This window comes from Haliotis rufescens, unplaced genomic scaffold (assembly GCF_023055435.1).
Source record: "Haliotis rufescens isolate VD_foot unplaced genomic scaffold, xgHalRufe1.0.p SCAF_20, whole genome shotgun sequence".
NCBI classification, from domain to species: Eukaryota; Metazoa; Mollusca; class Gastropoda; order Lepetellida; family Haliotidae; genus Haliotis; species Haliotis rufescens.
The window spans coordinates 4,945,285-4,960,022 of record NW_025963891.1 but is presented as its reverse complement, the minus strand read 5'-3'; positions in this window follow the sequence as shown (position 1 = coordinate 4,960,022).

Sequence of the window (14,738 nt, the reverse complement as noted above, 5' to 3'; positions counted from 1 at the left end):
CCACGCTGATACCGGCTCCATTGTAACATCGAACACCACGCTGACACCGGCTCCATTGTAACATCGAACACAACGCTGACACCCGGCTCCATTGTAACATCGAACACCATGCTGACACCGGCTCCATTGTAACATCGAACACCACGCTGACACCAAACTCTATTGTAACATCGAACACCATGCTGACACCCGACTCTATTGTAACATCGAACACAACGCTGACACCCGGCTCCATTGTAACATCGAACACCATGCTGACACCGGCTCCATTGTAACATCGAACACCACGCTGACACCAAACTCTATTGTAACATCGAACACCACGCTGACACCCGGCTCAATTGTAACATCGAACACCACGCTGACACCCGACTCTATTGTAACATCGAACACCACGCTGACACCGGCTCCATTGTAACACCGAACACCATGCTGACACCGGCTCCATTGTAACATCGAACACCATGCTGACACCCGGCTCAATTGTAACATCGAACACCACGCTGACACCGGCTCAATTGTAACATCGAACACCACGCTAACACCGGCTCCATTGTAACATCGAACACCACGCTGACACCCAACTCTATTGTAACATCGAACACCATGCTAACACCGGCTCCATTGTAACACCGAACACCATGCTGACACCGGCTCCATTGTAACACCGAACACCATGCTGACACCGGCTCCATTGTAACACCGAACACCATGCTGACACCCGGCTCAATTGTAACATCGAACACCATGCTGACACCCGCTCCATTGTAACACCGAACACCATGCTGACACCGGCTCCATTGTAACACCGAACACCATGCTGACACCGGCTCCATTGTAACACCGAACACCATGCTGACACCGGCTCCATTGTAACACCGAACACCATGCTGACACCGGCTCCATTATAACACCGAACACCACGCTGACACCGGCTCCATTGTAACACCGAACACCATGATGACACCGGCTCCATTGTAACACCGAACACCACGCCGACACCGGCTCCATTGTAACATCGAACACCATGCCGACACCGGCTCCATTGTAACACCGAGCACCATGCTGACACCACTAGACTACCCCACCGGCCCCCGAAGTTTGCTGAGCCAACTAAGAGTGGAAACCAGTTTACATACAGCCAGAGGTTCCACAAAGTCCCCATACGGTAGTGAGTTTCATACAGTACATTACATTACAGGAGAATTATGCTCCACGGCCCATCCCCAGTAGTCAGTGCCATGTGGCCATGTCTTTGCGTGATCGGTAACATCATACACATTAAGTTCGCAGACAAATTCATTTTGTTTGTTTGTTTATTGTTTAACACCGCACTCAGCATTATTCCAGCTATATGACGGCGGTCGGTAAATAATCGAACCTGGACCAGGCAATCCAGTGATTGACGTCATGACCATCGATCCACACAATTAGGATACGATGACATGCATCAAGCGAGGAATCTCCACCTCTCACCCTCCTGGGGTTGTATCTGTAGGCCCGAGGGTGAGAAATAGACAAAGCATGTCACAACGGGGGCTCCTTGACTGCGTGGCTGTGGCGGCCCATGCATGTGGTCGGGGGATAGAGCGACCGGGTGGTCCATGCCACCCATCTTTGCGTTGGATTAGCGTAATCTGCGGGTATTACGTGAAGTGTTCAGCTTTATCCCGTTATCTACAGCTTTATTACCAGGTCCATTTTCTAAACTACTTCCACTACTAAACTTAATCATGACACTTGGTACATTTATCCAGATGTTGGTGAGTATATATGATGATGATGTGTGTGCTGCTTGGGTCGAAACAAAGTGCATAGAGTGGGGACAGTGACACCATTCGTCACCACTCGTGTCATTCCGGGACTGGCGAGTAGTGCCGATCTACCGGTGCATATACCTCTACATCTAATGTGTCACATGTTTAACGCCGCACTGAGTAACATTCCAGGTGTATATGACGTCGGCCTGTAAATAATCGAGTCTGGACTAGACAATCCAGTGATTGATATAATGAGCAACGATCACACCGTCGAGGAACGATGGGTGGTGGGTAGATGGGTGAGGATATTGGGGGTAGTGGGTGGTGGGGGTGATGGGTGGTGGGTAGATGGGCGAGGATGATGGGAGTAATGGTGGGGGGGGGTGATGGGTGGTGGGTAGATGGGTGAGGATGATGGGGGTAGTGGGTGGTGGGGGTGATGGGTGGTGGGTAGATGGGCGAGGATGATGGGGGTAGTGGGTGGTGGGGGTGATGGGTGGTGGGTAGATGGGTGAGGATGATGGGGGTAGTGGGTGGTGGGGGTGATGGGTGGTGGGTAGATGGGTGAGGATGATGGGGGTAGTGGGTGGGGGGGGGTGATGGGTGGTGGGTAGATGGGTGAGGATGATGGGGGTAGTGGGTGGTGGGGGTGATGGGTGGTGGGTAGATGGGCGAGGATGGTGGGAGAAGTGGGTGGTGGGGGTGATGGGTGGGGGGTATTTGGGCGAGGATGGTGGGAGAAGTGGGTGGTGGGGGTGATGGGTGGTGGGTAGATGGGTGAGGATGATGGGGGTAGTGGGTGGTGGGGGTGATGGGTGGTGGGTAGATGGGTGAGGATGGTGGGGGTGATGGGTGGGGGTAGATAGGTGAGGGTGGTGGGAGAAGTGGGTGGTGGGGGTGATGGGTGGGGCTAGATAGGTGAGGGTGGTGGGAGAAGTGGGTGGTGGGAGTAGTGGGTGGGGGGTAGATAGGTGAGGGTGGTGGGAGAAGTGGGTGGTGGGGGTGATGGGTGGGGGTAGATAGGTGAGGGTGGTGGGAGAAGTGGGTGGTGGGGGTGATGGGTGGGGGTAGATAGGTGAGGGTGGTGGGAGAAGTGGGTGGTGGGGGTGATGGGTGGGGGTAGATAGGTGAGGGTGGTGGGAGAAGTGGGTGGTGGGGGTGATGGGTGGTGGGAGTAATGGTGGTGGAGGCGATGGGTGTGTGTGTGTGTGTGTGTGGGGGGGGGGGGGGGTAGATGGGTGTGAATGGTGGGAGTAGTGGGTGCGGGGTAGATAGGTGGGGATGGTGGGAGTAGTGGGTGGGGGGGGGGGGTGATGGGTGGTGGGTAGATGGGTGAGGATGATGGGGTAGTGGGTGGGGGGGGTGATGGGTGGTGGGTAGATGGGTGAGGATGGTGGGAGAAGTGGGTGGTGGGGGTGATGGGTGGGGGTAGATAGGTGAGGATGATGGGGGTAGTGGGTGGTGGGGGTGATGGGTGGTGGGTAGATGGGTGAGGATGATGGGGGTAGTGGGTGGGGGGGGGGGTGATGGGTGGGGGGTAGATGGGTGAGGATGATGGGGGTAGTGGGTGGTGGGGGTGATGGGTGGTGGGTAGATGGGTGAGGATGGTGGGAGAAGTGGGTGGTGGGGGTGATGGGTGGTGGGAGTAATGGTGGTGGAGGCGATGGGTGTGTGTGTGTGTGTGTGTGTGGGGGGGGGGGGGGTAGATGGATGTGAATGGTGGGAGTAGTGGGTGCGGGGTAGATAGGTGAGGATGGTGGGAGTAGTGGGTGGGGGGTAGATAGATGAGGATGATGGGGGTAGTGGGTGGAGGAAACCATTGCGCGGGTAGGAAGGTGTGCTCGTCGGTGGATGAGTAAGTGAGAGTAATGGGGCGGTGGTTGAGTAAAGGCAGGGAGCGTGAGAGAGTGGGTCCATGATGAGTAGGATGAGTGTATGGGTGAGCGACTGGGTGGTGAGTGAGTCAGTACGCGGCTGGGGGGTTTGGCTGTAGTCACTATGGCCTACAATGTGTGACAGAGCCTGGACCGACCATACCTCTTGGTGTACACTACACAGTGATCTCACACTACAGCATATTATTGCCACTGTATCTGGCCACAAATCCACATTTCAGCGCCTGTTAGAATCGCACGACAGGGGACAGTCGTCTCATGCGCCCCTCTTCGATGTGTAGAGATGTGTCCCTTACTACCGTGGGTTCGACCTCATTATGTTTCTAGGTTTTTCAGCACAATATCTAGTCTGTCGGAGGCACGGGTGGCCCAGTCGTCTAAGGCGCCGCGATTCGCTGTGCAGAGTTGCGTCCCTTGGGCACGCCAGAAACCTATGATTGTGGGTTCGAATCCCGGTTCGCCCCGATTATGTTTCTAGGTTTGTCAGCACCATACCCGTGCTCGTGGGTTTCACCGAAGCGGTAAAGGTCTGAGACCTGCATCACTTCGGGCTTTCCTCCCACATTAAGCTGACACGCCGCGATATAACTGGAATACTGTTAAAAGCGGCGTAAAACCCAACTCACTCACTCACTCACTCTAGTCTGTCTTACAGACCCTGATACAAATATATATCAAATACAGCCCATGCAAGTCTATAATGTTTGGCAAGTCTAGATCACTGCAGTATCAGGGGAAGAGAGTCACTGGGCTCCTTTTTATTATATTTTTATTAAGATACCTGAACAACTGTTTTTTTATGTACGATATGTTCATTTCAGAGACTAGATTTTAGTCTACACAATATCCGTCTTCTTTGGTTACGTCTGAGAACTACATCACTTTGGGCTTTCCTCTCACAAGTTGACAAGCCGTGATTAAACTGAATGAATGAATGATTGAATGAATGAATGAATGAATGAATGAATGATAGAGGATAGAGACTGATACATGGCTCAGGTGTGGTGTAATATATCTACATAATAAAGAAGAAATATTGTAGAGGTTGTTTTTAGACGCCGCGAGGTGAACTCCGGCGACAGGCACGATATCGGATCTGCATCTCCCCATCCATTCATCACCGGCGACAGTGACGGCATATCTCGCAGCGGCTGTCTGTATCGGGGTGTCGGGGTACACGGGGTGAGGTGCAGCAAGATGGCGGGAAGGGATGGGAGGCGTCCCTTGTTTTCCTATCTCTACGTGTGCATTCTGAACACGCCAGTGGGAATACAGCTCAATGGGAAAACGTAGATGTTGATATCATCAGTTCATAATGGTTAAGTTTCAATCTACAAATAGCACCCAACATTCGTCCATGTTTATATATATCTACAACACGTTAAACGGGTGCAGCACGGGGGGGATGGGGTAAAGTGTGCATTTTGATCTGCGGGTGGAAACGAGTGGCCGAAGGGGTGGGGTTAAGTAGAGTGTGAGTGAGTGAGTGAGTGAGTGAGTGGGTGGGTGAGTGAGTGAGTGAGAGAGAGAGAGTGAGTGAGTGAGTGAGTGAGTGAGTGAGTGAGAGAGTGAGTGAGTGAGTGAGAGAGAGGGTGAGTGAGTGAGTGAGTGAGTGGGTGGGTGGGTGGATGGGTGAGTGAGTGAGTGAGTGAGTGAGTGAGTGAGTGAGTGAGTGGGAGAGAGAGTGAGTGAGTGAGTGAGTGAGAGAGTGAGTGAGTGAGTGAGAGAGAGAGAGAGAGAGTGAGAGAGAGAGAGAGTGAATGAGTGAGTGGGTGAGTATTGTTTAACGCCGCTCTTAGCAATATTCCAGCAAGATCACGGCGGGTGGGGGGATTGGAGTGCGGGGTGCACCAGAAATGGGCTTCACACATTGTACCCATGTGGGGCATCGAACCGGGCCTTCGGCGTGACGAGCGAACGCTTTAACCACGTTGAGGGGTGGGGAAAGAGGTAAGAGGTAATCACGGGGGTCGGGTGGAACAGTGTTTACATCAACTGTTGGTGAGGCAGAGTTGAGTGGGAAGCAGGTTGGATGAGGATGGTCATCTGGAACAACTCGGTAGAGGGGCTCAGGTGGACAAAGGGTTCAGATGAAACAGCGGGTAGAGGGGGCAGACCAGCAGTTGTTGAATTGTTGAATGTGTATTGTAGGCCGTTGTTGAATGTGTATTATAGGCCGGTGTTGAATGTGTACTATAGGTCAGTGTTGAATGTGTATAATAGGTCGGTGTTAAATGTGTACTGTAGGTCAGTGTTGAATGTGTACTATAGGTCAGTGTTGAATGTGTATTGTAGGCCGTTGTTGAATGTGTATTATAGGCCGGTGTTGAATGTGTACTATAGGTCAGTGTTGAATGTGTATAATAGGTCGGTGTTAAATGTGTACTATAGGTCGGTGTTGAATCTGTACTGTAGGTCAGTGTTGAATGTATATTAAAGGCCGTTGTTAAAAGTGTATAAAAGGTTGGTGTTGAATGTGTATTGTAGGCCGTTGTTGAATGTGTATTATAGGCCGGTGTTGAATATGTACTATAGGTCAGTGTTGAATATGTATACTAGGTCGGTGTTGAATGTATATTAAAGGCCGTTGTTAAAAGTGTATAAAAGGTTGGTGTTGAATGTGTATTGTAGGCCGTTGTTGAATGTGTATTATAGGCCGGTGTTGAATATGTACTATAGGTCAGTGTTGAATATGTATAATAGGTCGGTGTTGAATGTATATTAAAGGCCGTTGTTAAAAGTGTATAAAAGGTTGGTGTTGAATGTGTATTGTAGGCCGTTGTTGAATGTGTATTATAGGCCGGTGTTGAATGTGTACTATAGGACAGTGTTGAATGTGTACTATAGGTCAGTGTTGAATGTGTACTATAGGTCGGTGTTGAATGTGTATAATAGGTCGGTGTTAAATGTGTACTATAGGTCAGTGTTAAATGTGTATTATAGGCCGGTGTTGAATGTGTACTGTAGGTCAGTGTTGAATGTGTACTATAGGTCAGTGTTGAATGTGTACTATAGGTCGGTGTTGAATGTGTATAATAGGTCGGTGTTAAATGTGTACTATAGGTCGGTGTTGAATGTGTATTATAGGCCGGTGTTGAATGTGTACTGTAGGTCAGTGTTGAATATGTATGATAGGTCGGTGTTGAATGTATATTATAGGCCGTTGTTGAATGTGTTTTATTAGACAATATACCGGTTTCACAAGTTCTGCCAATTGTTGGGAATCAGTGCAAGTTTGTCTGTTTGTTTGTTTGTTTAACGCCGCACTACCAATATTCCAGCTATATGACGGCTGTTTGTAAATAATCGAGTCTGGACCAGACAATCCAGCGATTGATATCATGACCATCGATCCACTTAATTGGGATACGATGACATGCATCAACCAAGTTGCCTGACCACCCGATCCCGTTAGTCGCCTCTTACGACAAGCATAGTCTCCTTTTACGGCAAGCATGGGTTGCTGAAGACCTATTCTACCCCGGATCTTCACGGGTCTGTTGAATGTGTACTATAGGTCTTTGTTATCCAAATGTGCGCATAACATGCATGGTATGGGTTGATGCCTGAATATTGCTGAGTGCTATTGTGAAGCGGCCACGTGAGTGAGTGAGTATGGTTTTAAGCCGCTTTTAGCAATATTTCAGCAATATCACGACGGGGGACATCAGAAATGGGCTTCACACAATGTATCCGTGTGTGGAATCGAACCCAGGGTTTAGGCGTGACGAGCGAACACTTTAACCACTAGGCTACCCCACCGCCCCGAAACAAACAAACAAACAAACAAACAAACAAACAAACAAACAAACAAAGCACCACACTGAAATGTTGAGGGAACTGAAGCGGCAGTAAAATATAGGTATATATATATATATATTATATTATCTTAAAGAGCTGAGATTACTGTGGGAGCGCGGGCTGCCTGTCATCATCTGGGGTACCGGAATCTCCTGTGCGGATGCTTACCCCTAGGCCTTCCAGGAACCTAAGATCTAGGGCTCGAATCTTGTTCACCCTGACTATGTTGCTAGGTTTGCTATCACCTGTTACCTATGCTCGTGAGTTCTACCACGAATTCCATCACTTTGGCTTTGCTACCACACCAAAACTTAAAGTATTGTGTAAAGTGAGTGAGTGAGTGAGTGAGTGAGTGAGTAAGTATGGTTTTACGCCGCTTTTAGTTGTATTCCAGCAATATCACGGCTGGGGGCACCAGAAATGGGTTTCACACATTGTTACCATGAGGGGAATCGAGCCCGGGTTTTCGGCGTGACGAGCGAACGCTTTAACCACTAGGCTACCCGACCACCCCAGTGTGTAGAGTGAGAACAAAGCGACAACTTGATGTAGGAGGAAGTCGGAATGAGACATGATGTTAAACCCACGAGTTTAGTGCTGATTAACATGCTAACCAGGACGAACCGGGATTCGCATGTTTCTGACATGCCTAAGGGACACACCTCCCAGACCCTATAGAATAAATAAAAAAAGAGAGTCCTAGTCAAGTCTAGACTGATTTGGCAAGTCTAGGCTGTCTCAGCTGACATTAAAGATTGTTCTTGCATGAGGGACTCACCTAAATATGTCTTCCAGACCCGAGTGAATAAATTAAAAAAGGAGTCCATGTCAAGTCTAGAATTATTTGGCAAGTCTAGGTTGCCTAGGCTGAAGTTAAGGATTGTTCTGTGCTCCATTTGGATTTTATTTTTTTCTATTTTGTAGAAACCTGACAACACCAAATACCGGGTATGTAAATTGGATATATGTTATTAAAAAATGTCGTTGGCCTGCTATTCGACAAACGGTGCGTCAAAACGCAGCCATTGTTGATTTCGAATGTCTTAAACGGCATTGTTTTCACACTTGTTCAGAAATGTCATGGTGGAAAACAGTAAAGCGAAATGCACGTGCAAATTATGGCATTCGTAATTCGTGGTAAAAGGCAAGCATAAGCCAATAATTTGTCATTCAAATGTCAACATTTTTCAAGTTCGAAAATGCCGAGACTCAGCGCTGCCGATCGGAACATTGCCATAGGACGTATCCAAAGAGGGGAATAGCAGTCTTCTGTTGCACGCAACTTAAACGTCCACACCAGCGCCATTTGCCGCCTTTGTGACCGATACACACAGTTGAATTCCACTTCAGACCGTCCGAGAACCGGCCGACCAAGAGTTACCACCCCTGCACAGGATCGCTACATTCGACTGTTCCACCTACGTCATCGCAATGCCACAGCGTCCCTGGTTTGAGGAGGATATCGGACCAGTTTGCCAGGAACCATCTTCGCGAGGCTGGAATCCGACCCAGACCAGTTATCGTCCCTGTTTTGCAACAGATCCATCGACAGCGACGCTTGCGTTGGTGCCATACCTTACAGCCTTGGAATATCCTACACCACGAGATCTGACTTGGTTGTGGTTCAGGGAAATTTGACAGCAAATCACTACATAAATCAAATTCTTCAAGCTCACCTTCTTCCAACCATTGACCGCCAGAGGGAACTGTTTCAACAGGACAACGCACCACCGCACACAGCTCCTGTCACGGCAGACTGCCTTCATAATGCCAACATCAACGACTTGCCCTGGCCGTCGAGATCTCCAGATCACAATCCAATCGAACACCTCTGGGATGAACTCGATCGACGTGTACGTCAACGTCAGAACACACCGCAGACCGCAGACATTCCCACAACTGGCCAACAACAAGCAGAATGGCGCAGAATTCCGCAGGACAGAATTCGTACACTTATCCAGTCAGTGCCGAGGAGATGCAGAGCCGTGATTGCTGCCCGGGGCGGTCACACGAGATACTGAGTTCAGCGCTACCTTGTGGCCTTATGTGACATGACAATGAACTGTTTTCAATGCCTTTGTACAACGACAACATGTGACTATCGAGCTCCAAAATGTCATATTTGTATCTATGATATTAAATTAAATATATCGACTTTATTAGGTACAATAAATTGAAGAGTGATATATAAAGATAACTTTATTTCTTGGACTAAATGTTAGTCCAGGACGCACCTCTGCCCGGCGAACCGCTGAGACTCAGACAGCTGTTCAACTGTGCCCCCGTGTGAGATGAGATGCAGGCCAGGAGCACTGATGCTAGACAGGTCCAGCACTTGACCATCCTATGCGATAAACACGTCTGTCCAGGAAGTCGCTGGTCCAGTATTAATTACTCTCAGAAACAGCTTTCGTCACCTAATCAACAGGTTAATCGCCTTTGACGACAACCATAGCAACCTTGCTTCACTCAAAAGACCAGAGATCTAAAACCCAGCTGAAAAAAGTATAACCCATGTGTACAAAGCGAATAAAATGTAGCTTTATTCCAATACTTTGATATCGGCTTACAGGAGACATAGCGCTAAGACCGCATGGTGCACGTGGGTCCGTATTCATGTCGGCGCATCTGAAGCATTAGCTTATATATATATATACTTGAGATATATCTGAGATATGGCTTACATACTAGTTTATACTTGTGATATATCTGAGATATAACTTATAAATATACATTTTAGTTATACTAGCATACGATGAGATATAAATTAGTTTCAATATGCTGATCTATATGTGCCATGTATGTGAGATATTGTTGAGACACGGCTGAGATTTAGCTGACATGATATTGCTGATGTGGTGCTGCTATCAACTGATATCAAGGTAAATTCACAATCTCTTACTCATCCTAGAGTAACATTAAGTCTCAGTCATGATAAAAAGAAATATGTTTAAGGGTATTTGGGTTAAATTGTCTTTTACTGTTTAATTATCAAGGCGTCAAGTCTTTGAATGGCATTTAGAAGTGATGAGGAAGAGAATTTATGGATGTCAACTTCTTTATTATAATTTCTCATGTAACTGAAGAAATTTAAGACTTGCCAAAGTATTGTCGGCCTCCTTGGAAGATTTCAAACATTTTTGTACCAGGGACTGTATGTGAGACTATCCCATTGTCATCATGTACTTGTTATTTGCATTAATATGCATTCTTGAGGCCGGGGCCAGGTTTCACAGATGCTGCTGACTCGCCGTGATATCACTGAAACACTGTACAAAGCGACCTTAATCCCAACTCCCATTATCAACCGGAACGGGTACGAATGTTTATGTTTTGTTTGTTTGTTGTTTAATGCCGCACTCACCAATATTCCAGCTATATGACTGCGGTCATATAATAATAATATGATCACATGGTCGCTCGTCACGCCGAATGCCTACGCGATTCCCTGCATGTGTACAATGAGTGGGGGCCACGGGTGGCCCAGTCGTCTAAGGCGCCGCGATTCGCTGTGCAGAGTTACGTCCCTTGGGTACGCCAGAAACCTATGATTGTGGGTTCGAATCCCGGTTCGCTCTGATTATGTTTCTAGGTTTGTCAGCACAATACTCGTGCTCGTGGGTTTCACCGAAGTGGTAAACGTCTGAGATCTGCATCACTTCGGGCTTTCCTCCCACATGAAACTGACACGCCATGATATAACTGTAATACTGTTAAAAGCGGCGTTAAACCCAACTCACTCACTCACTCGCTACAATGAGTGCCGCCCCGTCCATGGGGGCTTGTAACAATAATTAGCAGCAAGAGATATCCTTTTATATAGTACCATCACCCCGTTAGTTACCGTATATATCTTGTTGCTAATTTTTGCGTTACAAACACCCGTGGCCCGTCACGACACCGCTGAAAGCGGCGTAAAACAATTCTCACTCATTCTACGACTGTTATCGCTACGACGAGCAATGTGATCTTTCCAAATAGATATAGACGAGAATAACAAATAAATATTGTTCCGTCAAGGACATCAGCGTCCATGCTAACCACTGAGCCGTTTGATGTCATGAAAAGGGTATTTTTTAAAACCATTCATAAATAGCCTTCAGTTGGTTGAAACTATAAGGTGTGGCACCGAGTACTGGGGATAGGTTCCCTGTGACGTCACTGGAATTACCACTATCATTGACGTCCCGGCACCAGCGTCTTATTCCTGTGTGTACAGGAGCCAAATGAAGCTAGTTACCTACTTTCTCACAAGGTCTGCTTCATGGCACCTGCCAAACACTCTTTAACACTCCGACTGAGAAAACAGGGCGTGTTAATGGGGACCCTTGTGTTGGCGAGTTGTGCGAGGGACTCCGCGGTGATGGGGTTATCATGACATATCAATAGTGTTATGGTGATCTTGACATCGAAATAATGATATGGGTTATCCTTATGTCGCCCTCATGATATGGGTTATCTTGAAATCGCAATACCTATGTCAACCACACGATACGAAGATCCGTATATCTTGCTAATCATATGCGTCATACTGACATCTCCATAGTGACATCGGTGATCCTGACATCTCCATAGTGACATCGGTGATCCCGACATCTCCATAGAGACATCGGTGATCCTGTCATCTCCATAGAGACATCGGTGATCCTGTCATCTCCATAGAGACATCGGTGATCCTGACATCTCCATAGAGACATCGGTGATCCTGATATCTCCATAGAGACATCGGTGATCCTGACATCTCCATAGTGACATCGGTGATCCTTTCATCTCCTTAGTGACATCGGTTATCCTGTCATCTCCATGGTGACATGAGTGATCCTGTCATCTCCATAGTGACATGAGTGATCCTGACATCTCCATAGTGACATCGGTGATCCTGTCATCTCCATAGTGACATCGGTGATCCTGATATCTCCATAGAGACATCTGTGATCCTGACATCTCCATGGTGGCATGAGTGATCCTGACATCTCCATAGTGACATGAGTGATCCTGTCATCACCATAGTGACATCGGTTATCCTGTCATCTCCATGGTGACATGAGTGATCCTGTCATCTCCATAGTGACATGAGTGATCCTGACATCTCCATAGTAACATCGGTGATCCTGTCATCTCCACACTGACATCGGTGATCCTGTCATCTCCATGGTGACATGAATGATCCTGTCATCTCCATAGTGACATCGGTGATCCTGACATCTCCATGGTGACATGAGTGATCCTGACATCTCCATAGTGACATGGGTGATCCTGTCATCTCCAAAGTGACATCGGTGATCCTGTCATCTCCAAAGTGACATCGGTGATCCTGACATCTCCATAGTGACATCGGTGATCCTGTCATCTCCATAGTGACATCGGTGATCCTGTCATCTCCATAGTGACATGAGTGGTCCTGTCATCTCCATAGTGACATCGGTGATCCTGTCATCTCCATAGTGACATGAGTGATCCTATCATCTCCATAGTGACATCGGTGATCCTGTCATCTCCATAGTGGCATGAGTGATCCTATCATCTCCATAGGTACATCGGTGATCCTCTCATCTCCACAGTGACATGAGTGATCCTGTCATCTCTATAGTGACATGGGTGATCCTGACTTTTTGACAGTGACATGATCCTGTCATCTCCATAGTGACATCGGCGATCCTGATAAAGTGACATAAATTTAACTTATTGTGGGTTACCCTTGCTTCCTCATGCTGAGTATCTCCCGGTGTAGCCCCACCCCCATCAGTTAACTGCATCCTGTAAATGAACACAATGTTCCACGGTCAGGTATCCATTTCAACCGTAGTTGCTGGAACTAAACTGGCGGGCGAAAGAAAGTATACACCCATGTTTGATGCTGGCGATGGTGAAGTATTTTATACAGGTATCAGAGTTGTGATTTGGACCTTAAGTTTGCAGTGTTCCTGGGACTGTTTTCACACTAGTAACCTTTTAAAAACGTTTGCAATTTTTGGGTCAAATTAAATTGTAGGCTTTCTTTTCCCCCGAAGTTTTTTGCGGTGTTAAGATGACGGCATTGTGGCTGTGTACTGTTGATACTCATATCTACATGATTATACACAGCAAGATACAGACATACAGAGGCAAAGGGGACCTTTTCGTCCAACATGTATAATTTGCTGTGAAGATTGGTTGGTTTGTTGTTTTACGCCGCAGTCAGCAACATTCCAGCTATATGACGGCGGTCTGCAAATAACAGAGTCTGGACCAGGCAATCCAGTGATTGATATCATGAGCATCGATCCAGCATCAGCGAGCCTGACCACCCGATCCCGTTGGTCGTCTTTTACGACAAGCATAGTCGCCTTTTTTACGGCAAGCATGGGTTTCTGAAGACCTATTTAACCCATGTTCTTTACGGGTCTTGCTGTGAAGAGGCACGCCAGAAACCTATGATTGTGGGTTCGAATCCCGCTTCGCCCCGATTGTTTTTAAGTTTAGCAGCACCATACCTCTGCTCGTGGGTTTCACCAAGTGATAAACGTCTAAGACTTGCATTACTTCGGGCTTTCCTCCCACATTTAACTGACACGTCATAATATAGTTACTGGAATACTGTACAAAGTGGCGTTAACACATACTCACTCACTGAAATACACTCAATGCCGATACTGCCAATTACCCGAGTGCAGTTCCCCTTTAACACCCCATTCTGTACCGTTATGTGTATCACCCCTGGAGGAGATACCCTCCCGACCAGATCGCCCGCCGGAGTTGGGGGCAGATGGCTTTCATCTGCTGGACCGCTGGGCAGAAGACCTCCCTTATTAGTCCGTGTATTACATCTCATTATCTCAACCATCTGAAAACAAGTCCCCACCATCTATGAGGTGTACAGTCCCCGAAACTAGAGCAAGGAACTTGGCTTCCCTATCTCCCAGCTTACATTCACCAGTAGTTAATCAGACCATCAACGACGCCAATATGGCCATAGGCTATCACAGCTTAGAATTCCAAGCTGTGAATGCAGTGCTTTGTGGCTAGCCAACACTACAATCTCGGGAATCAAAGTCTCGTGTGACCCACGCGAGATCAGCCATCAGCATACCGTGGCATCAACACACAGTATGCACGGAGCTGAAGGAGCTGACCCAACACAACGCGAGACACCGGCAGATACGTCATCTCGGCATGTGGTTAAAGGGAGACATCGTTTTGTTTCTTTATTAAACGCTGCACACAGCAGTATTCTAGCCATATGGCGGATGTCTGTAGATAATCGAGTCTGGACCAGACAATCCAGTGTCTGACATCATGAGCA